Source organism: Cupressus sempervirens, chromosome 6 (genome assembly GCF_028749045.1).
Source record: "Cupressus sempervirens isolate cs-2001-9-10 chromosome 6, ASM2874904v1, whole genome shotgun sequence".
NCBI lineage: Eukaryota > Viridiplantae > Streptophyta > Pinopsida > Cupressales > Cupressaceae > Cupressus > Cupressus sempervirens.
In genome coordinates, this window is record NC_143123.1 from 340,503,982 (window position 1) to 340,513,442 (window position 9,461).

General features: G+C 34.6%; 1 pseudogene; it reads left to right on the top strand.

Moving 5' to 3' along the window:
* Window positions 1-5,402: 5,402 nt before the first annotated feature.
* Window positions 5,403-8,371, top strand: LOC149552531 (DNA replication licensing factor MCM4-like; annotated as a pseudogene).
* The last annotated feature ends 1,090 nt before the right edge of the window (window positions 8,372-9,461 follow it).

A 9,461-nucleotide genomic window follows, 5' to 3' on the forward strand; every position in this document is an offset into this window, starting at 1 on the left:
AAGTTGGCTTGCCAACTTTTTCAAGTATGGTCGCCAAGTTGACTCTTTGAGTTCGATCATCAAGTCACCCCACCAAAGTGCCTCATCAAGGTCAATCTTTAGGTCCGCTCATCAAGTTTGTTCACCAAGTCAGCTTTCCATGTCATATCTCTAAGTGGCCTTGCTAAGTCAGCTCACCAACTTGCCCCACCAAGTTGCCACTTTAAGCCCACTCACCATGTTAGATCATCAGGCCAGCTCCACAAGTTAGCTCACCAAGTTGAAAATTGAAGTACACTCACCAAGTTGACTCTCTAAGTTCGCTCACCAAGTTTTCCCCCTAAGCCAACTCTCCAGGTCAGCTCACCAAGTCACCCCGACTTGCCCCGCCAACTCACCACTTTAAGTCAACTCACCAAGCTGACTCCCCTAGTTAGCTCGCCAAGCTAAAAATTCAAGTACGCTCACCAAGTTGACTCTTTATGTTCGCTCATCAAGTCTACCCCCTAAGTTAGCTCACCAAGTAACCCCCACCTAGTCACCTCAATGAGTCGACTCTTTAAGTTAGCTCACCAAGTCGGCTCACCTAGTGGTTTTACCACCTTGCCTCAACAAGTTGGATCATTATGTGTGCTTGCCATGTTGGCCTATTGAGTTGCTTCTCTAAGCCCACTCACCATGTCAACTTGCTTGTTCGGCTCACCAAGTTGACTATTCAAGTATGCTCACCAAGTGGGCTTGCCAAGTCACCCCATCAAGTCATGTCAACAAGTCGATTGTTCAAGTATACACTTTCCAAGTTGACTCTGAGTTCGCTCATCAAGTCACCTCAACAAGTTGACTCCTTAAGTCTGCTCACCAAGTTAGCTCTCCAAGTCATCTCACCAAGTCAACTCACCATCTCTTCTCACCAAGTGGGGCTCTCTATGTAGGCTCACCAATCTTCCCCACCAAGTCACCTCTTTAAGGCCACTGACAATGTCAGCTTGCTAGCTCTATTCCCAAAGTTGACTCACCGAGTCAACTGTTCAAGTATGCTCACCAAGTTGACTCTTTAAGTTCACTCACCAAGTTTGCTCACCATGTCATCTCACCATGTTAGCTCACCAAGTCACCCCTCCAAGTCGCTTGAAGCAAAGAAAAATTTGGTGTCATTCAAACTTACCATATCTGAAGGGATATAGTGGTTGAAAGTGCATATTAGATTCATGCCACTAAATATGATGGCTGGAAATTGCATATCAAACCCATGTAGGATAATATTAGTCTTTCTATTACAGATCATACTTCATATCATACCTTAAAGTGGTCATTTACTAGTCCCAAAGTGGTCTACAAAAGCCTACAATAGCTAGCTAACATTTGGATGTGATACATGTTAATTATATGGCATTAAAACCTATGGATTGAATTGTTACAGTTTGATTTGTGACTGATAATAGGTTTGTAATCTCTCTTTTCAGTCTTAGCAGTAAACAATAAACTCATATTTTTCCATATCATTCAGCTATACATGTTTTGATTCATTGCATAGTCATTTCCTTTAATCACTTGTAATGTGTTATCATAAACAAGCATCAAAGTGAGCTCATCCTCATGGAGAGGGAACATGAATACCAAAAATATCATTAGAACCATTTTCATTGGAGCTAATAAAACAAGCACATTAAGCTCTAAACCTTGTTTGTGTTCCTCAAGTTAAATTAATGCTTGCAAAACAAACCTTCAATAAAACCATTTTCAAGCTGCATATAAATGTCCATGGCACTTTCCTCACTGTCCTTACCAGCATAATCATTTTTCAAGGGTGGAACTTACTTTTCATTTCATCCTTGTGTGCACCTGCTTGCAACAAGGTGAACAGTGACACAAAATTCCTCAACAGAATAAAAGCCTCGAATTACACATCCAGTAGATGCTAAGTTTTAACTTTTTATTCTTTGATTGAAATTTTTCTTCAGTACCAGTGTGACCTTTTCACACCTTCATAACCATTGTTGCTTCATGGCATTGTCTTCACTCTCCTTACCAACATAATCATCTTTCAGGTTTGAACAAGTTGAGTTTTTTGAAACTTAGTCAAGTTTCCACATTTGCTATAGATGGAGCCAGAGAGGAGCTTGATTAATTCCCTCCTATTGAGGCTTCAAACCCAAATTCATCACAATTTTCTCAGTCTTTATACAACAAGCAGACACTTGCAAATTCTGAACAACATTATGTGTTCGGGCATCGTCATTGTTAGTATTCACTGAGCAAAAAATGTCCCTCTATTCACAAATTCATTTCCTATAAAGAATGAATAGAGAAAGGAATAGTGGGTAACTGATGAACAAACATAGTGATGCTCTTAAACAATGTTGTATGGTAAATTTCGAAATGATATCTAGAATGTGACCAAGCCTCCTTCATGATGCTCCAAATTTTCCTATTTGAATATTGCCAATTTTTTTAATGCAAGGTAAATACCATTCAATCAACTTTGATTACTATATTATCCATATTAAAAGCTCTGATCATTTGGAGGACAAGAAGCAGAGCTTCAACACCTATTTGTCTAGGACGAAGTACTTTTGTTGCTTCTATCAACAATTTAACACCTTATTAGAAGAACCACAAATGACATAGCCAATACAATATTCCAAGTCTCCTCTAAGATGTTCCTAATTTCTTTAACACCAGGTGACTACCATTGGCATTGATCACCTTTTTTTACCATATTATCCATATTACAACTTTACTACTCTAAAATGATGTCTAATCAATACAAATTCAGAGACAGTACTTTAAAATGAAGTTAAATTAGTCCAGGAGTAAATGACAGTACTTTAAAATGAAGTTAAACCAGTCTAGGAGTTAGAGTAGCAACACCCTAGAAAAAGATTCATGAGAAAACATATTAGCATTGATCTTCAACTAACTCATAATTTATTGATTAGAATTGCATAACGTCTATCTTTATCATCATCCTCAATCACCTTTTTTTTCTCATCCACTAGTGGGAGTGGAATCTGCAATTAGGTAGAAACCAATTCCCGTGTGATCTCCACATGCATTAATTTTTTTGTTAAAAATAGATAGGAAAAATAGTATACAATTTGTTATATCAGAGTTCATACCTTGATTCTCCTCATCTTATTAGTGAATTTTGAATTGATTTCGAAGACATCTATTTGTGCCACAGTTTTTGTATTTGGCTCTTTATTGAGAATTTTATGTTTCACACATGAAAGAGAATGTAGCAATCTGACAATATCTTCATTGATCAAATTCAATTGAGTCTTCACTTTTGAGTAACTTAGCCTTTCAGATGCATTGAATAGTAAAAATGTTGATGCCTGTGTATCATAACCATAGAGTAAGTTACACAAGGGAAAAGAAGTGAATTCCAGATATATCAAGGAAACTGACACTGATAAATGTGATGTATTTACTTTGCATATTTATGGTTTCTATAACACATCAATTTTAGTTTTCCTTTAAACAGATAGCATAAGTAGAAAATGAATCAAATTATCAATGTATGGTCATTAACAATTAATGGTATTAACCATTGCTTTAACTTATCCTACCCAACTAATTCTTAATCAGACACTAGAAGAAGAAATTCCCAATAATGATCAGTACAAAATGACCTATAATTCCATTTTATATGAATGAAGGAATCAAACTATCAGCCAGTAATCAACCAAAAAGGCAATTACTTGGTAAGTAGTAACAACAAGTTCCATAGGCTTAGGGTAAAACTTCCCATTAATATTACAAGTACCCAGAGATTATATCCATGTAAGCTTTCTATGCTTTGTCTTTGTCTAATAGAATTTCTTGAACACCTCTATGTATATTACCTGCATTAAGTAGCAAAGGTCAAAATGTTAAACTACTTCAGAAATTGGCAAATTTAAAAGGTATACTGTATACAAAATGGGCATACCATTTCGGCTGGCAGGTTAAGATCAAATGATTTGTAACTCAGCCAAAACCCAATTGTCAAAACTGTCATAGTCAAGTCTATGCCAGGATGTGCTTGAGAATTTTCATTAAGATAATCATCAAAATTCCCTTGGCTCTCCTTTGCTAATGTTAAATCTATGACCTACATACAAGCACACAAATTTTTACACAATTTACAATTAGATTAACTTCATTGATAAGAATCAAAGTGAGTTTTTTATTTATGTATGATGCAGCATACCATTCCCTCCATTTTAGAAGTAAATTGACCACCACACTGTTGCTTCAACTTTGTCAATATGCTTCTTTCATGATCATCATTTTCACTTTTATCAAACAAAAGTCTCTATGCAAGTTTCTTCTCACAATTTTGACAAATATCAATTATATATCACAACACATAACAAGACAAAGTCCTAAATTTTAAAATAGCATTATAAGGATGAAGATTGTCATTCAGATCATGAATTCTAGATGTGTAAAGTTGTCATTCAAGTCATGAATTCTAGATGTGTAAAGTTTCCATTCCTCATGCTTTATGGCCTTTGGAGGAGTCTCGGTTAATCTATACTTGATAATTCCAAACAATAGTCATTTAAAATTTTTTAAAGCAATTAAAACTAGACTAGTACAAAAAAAAATTGAACCATATATTAAGAATATGGAGTATGTAACCTAGACATACCAAAATAGAAAGTGTATCATATTATAATAAACATAACTCTACTATTATAAACATTGGATTAGATTGTTTGAAGTAATAAAGGTGAACTAGCTAAATAATGGGCTAATAAAACATACTTTATTGCTAGTGAGAAGAATTAAAAACTATATTAATGGTATGTTAGCCTACACACCTAGATTCTGGGTTAGTTCAACCATGGAGATTCCTAGGGTCCTGTCAAATGGGTCATACCAGACAACCCTTCTATTCTACAAACCTCAATGGGTGGTCCACATTGACTGTCCAAGCAACTGCCTCCTCAGGGAATCGACATAGCAGATGCCTATGTACCAACTTTTGGTGCCTTCTACATTAAAGAAACCTATTTTGAAGATATTTCCTTGTACCAAGAAATATTTTGGATAGAGAACTACCTATCAATTGAGTCAATTGTTTCTTTTCAATTTGTATAATATGTTGTGTTGAAACACACATCAATTACCTCTTTTGGCTGTTATAATTACATGCCCTAGTCTTCCAAGGGTGACCTTGATGGCACCCCCCCCATGCTTGTTTAGGGCACAAACATAAGTGTTCAAGATTGTCAATCAAGTAGTTCAACACTTTCTGAGGAATTTTAGGGATGATCCTTCAGACCTTTAGGGGAAATACATCAGGCTCTTGGAATAGGTTCAAATTTATCCCTGCTGGCTTCTTATGGTTACCATCTAGTCTCATTTCAAATTATTGGTTGAGCACATTTTCTTTTGTATTCACTTCATTTAGTTGATTTCTCATTTAGACAATGGAAGTCAAAGGTGATTCACTGAATATTGATGCAATGAACATCTTCGAATATGATGAAGACCTTTATGGCAAGATGGTCAGATATCCTCTTGAAGTTCTTTCCATTTTTGACATTGTATTGATGGATATAGCTATTCACCTCAAGCCTTTGTGGGAGAAGCACATAAAAGTGACTGAATTGTATTTTTGGAAAAATATGTTTTGTCAGTTAGTATGTTTTCATTTAATGACTCTATTATTTTAGATTTTTTTTATTTATGCACATAAATATGCCTCAGACTTGCATATAACTGCCATTGCATTCAGGCAAGAATATTCAATCTTAGAGATACAGTTAACATGCAAGATTTGAATCCATTAGGTAGGCAATGCTTTTTAAAGTTACATCTTCATTGTTCAATGCTATTTGAAAAATCTAATAAGGGGGTTTTGTTGTCTTTGAAATCTAGATATTGCGAAGATGGTTTCAGTCAAAGGAATGATAATTTGGTTTAGCTCAATTATACCAAAAATCAAAGAAGCATTCTTTAGGTGCCTTGTTTGTGGATATGCTCCAACACTAGTACCTATCAATAGAGGTAATTCGTTGGATTGCAATTGAACTCTTAATATAAAAGTTAATTGTGTCTTCATTGTATGTTATGTTTGTTTCTCAATTCTATTTTGCATAAACTATGGCAGAGAATCTACGGCTTTAAACATATTCATGCTTATGAAAGTGATCTTAGAAGCTTTTAGATTCCAGGATTTTGCAAATAAGATCTTACTCCTTATTGTGACATAGCCACTATTGATCTACTCTCTGTAACCTTAATTGGAACTAATAGGACACTATACATGAGGTTCTTCTCACATTGAGATGTTTGCTTGATGAAAACTATATATGAGAGAGCACATTTTTTTATTGTGAAAAAATCCCTATATGAGAACTTTCACACCAAATTTTATTCTCATATTCCATAAGAATCTTCTATCAAATTTTGTCAAACATATTTCATGCTTTAAAAAAAATCTCATATCTTTGCTTCACTACGTACAATGGTACTTGCTGTCTAAAAGTGTTTTTGCTGGATTTGCATTCACATCCTATTTTATGCTTCAAATGCTCAAGTTATATTGATGAACCTACACATTGTGCAAGGCCAGAATGTGCTACTATGAATTCTTTGACATTGATGCATAACAGATGTAGGTAGGAACTTGTTGATTTTAGTTTATGCATGATTTGAAGCTGCATTTTCAAGACTCCAAAGACAACTATATCCTTTTACTTTGTGGTTAGGTTTTTTGATAAGCGGATTGTAAGGCTGCAAGAAGTGCTTGATGCCATTCCAGAGGGGGAAATCATGTACACTATTAGCTTGCTGATGCATGATAAACTTGTTGATGTGGCCAAACCTGGTGATCGTATCGAGGTGTGTCTGATATTACATGATATATGAATTCTACACTCATTTTTATTGCCAAGTGTTAGCATTTGAAGGTTGACATTGGTTTTTTTTTGTAGGTTACTGGGATTTTCAGAGCTATGACAGTTAGAGTGGGACCAAACCAAAGGATTATGAAATCTCTATTTAAAGCAAAGCTCTCAAGTCCATCTTAGTCCATTTAAGTTGGAAATGAGGACCTTAATGTTGTATTCTATGATTTCTAATTCTAATTTGTAAATCATTTGCTGGTGCAGACCTACATCGATTGCCTTCATATGAAAAAGACAGACAAGACAAGATTGTGAGCCAAAGATCCAATGGAACGTGATACCAATAGTGATATTTTTGCCCCTTTTCAAGATGGTGATATGTCACCAGCTAATTATGAAGCTAAGTTATAAACTCATACTTTTTACCTTTTGTATATAACATGAATTTTAAAAGCTCTAAAATTGAATTTTGACTGCCAATTTCCAAATTGAGAAGTTGAAAGAACTATCTCACATGTCAGATATCTATGAGAGGCTAACTAGGTCCTTAGCTCTGAGTATTTGGGAGCTAGAAGATGTAAAGAAAGGGCTCTTGTACAAGGTATCTTTCTTTGCATTCATGTTCGATTAATTGGTAATTTTTTGCATGTTCTTTGAACCATATGTTAACCATTATGCTTCTTAAACAACTTTTCGAGGGAACTGCAGTAAAACTAGCTTCAGGCACTCCTTTTCATGGTGATATCAACATCCTGCTTGTTGGGGATCTAGGTATGAGTAAGTCTAAACTAATTTAGTATGTGCATAAGTTGGCTCCTCAAGGAATTTATACAAGTGGTCATGGAAGCTTTGCGGTTGGTTTGATTGCTTATGTATCAAAGGATCCTGAAACTAGTGAAATAGTAAGTTATTAACTCAATTTGTTGATCATTGAGCTCTTTGGGCTGCTTGCTCCCCCATTGCTACCTACCACTTTATTCTATATAAATTTCTTATTTCTTTGAACTCAATAGGTTCTAGAAAGTGGAGCATTGGTAATGAGTGATAGGGGTATTTGCTGCATAGATGAGTTTGACAAGATGTTAGACAATGCTCATAGCATGTTACATGTGGTGTGATTTTTCTCTGAGCTCTTCAAATTATGTGGTTATACTAGTTTCTTGACTTCATAATCTATGCTGTTGGTTGACTTGTATATCAATTTTTGGTCATTCCTTTGAAGTAGGTTATGGAACAACAAATAGTGTCAATTGCAAAGCTGGGATCATAGCATCTATGAATGCAAGAACATCTATTTTAGCTTGTGCCAATCCTAGTGGTTCATGCTAAAACCCTAGATTGTCAGTGATTGACAATATCCAACTTCCTCCAACATTGCTTTCCAGGTGGAGTATGTTTGGTTTTAGAATTCAAGCTGGAGAATTTATTTGTTGTCACTCAAGTATAAAAGAATCACAAAAAATGCCTGTAGGTTTGATTTGATCTACCTAGTGCTTGATAAAGCTGATGAACAAATGGACAGGCACCTTGCTCAGATAAGAGGATGATAATTATAAATTATGAGAATCATTGGTATTTTGTTCTATCAAGTTTTGGAGTGAGGAAAAAGTAATTGCAATTATAAAGGTATTTTTGGGGCTAGATATCATTAGTGTCAAGTTTGTGCAGATTGACCAAATGGATAATGGTTAGATTTTTCTACATGGAACTGAAAGACATTGTTTGAGGGTTTGATGAAAAAGATTTTTTTTTGACCATGCAGATTGATGTATCTTTGAATGGGATGCAGGAGCTCGGTGACAAACTATTCGCCAAAGTACAAGAGGAATGAGTTATTTTTAATTGCCTTAAATTTTCTACGTGTTGAGTTTCTCCTCAATATAGAAGTTGTTGTGAAGATCCTCCAAGAATGAATAGGGAATGAAATTGAAGAAGTATAGGAATCTCCAAGGTAAGTTTATAAAGTTGCTATTGAATTTTAATATATCAGAATGTGCAAAGTAAAGTTCTACAACAAAGATTTATGCATAGAGTCATTGTCTAGATTTGATAGTAAGGTAAAGATAGGATTGTGGTTATGATAAACCCATCTAATGATAATACAAGGAAAATTTGGAATGTGTTTGGTCATTAATAGGCTTGAGTTTTCAGAATTGTGCATAGAAGCTAGCATGTGGGAAGTCTCCAATTTTGATAACTTGATAGTACTAGTTTCATTCAACTTCTTTGACAACATTTTTGAGCAACTTTTTTAATTGTATTTTTAAAATTTATAGTTTGGAGTTTAGCTATTCAAATTATTTAAATAATCTTAAGTATAGAATTATAAAGAGTCTTTAGTAATTTAAAATGATAATTTTTACTTCTAAAAATCTCTACTGTATTTACTTACCATTGTTCATTTTTGGCAAATTACCTATTTAAGTTTTCACTATCATGCATGAATAAGTAGACATTTCAAGCTTTAGTTGAGTTGAAATTAAATATCAGATCCCAACTTTATATTTTGCATGAAGAATTGTGGTGATCAAAGTAAGTCATTGACCAATTGATCAATGTAATTTTATATTAAAAGGACTGACAACGTAAGAGGTAGCAACTAATTACAAGTATTCCACAAATATTTGCAGTAATCAT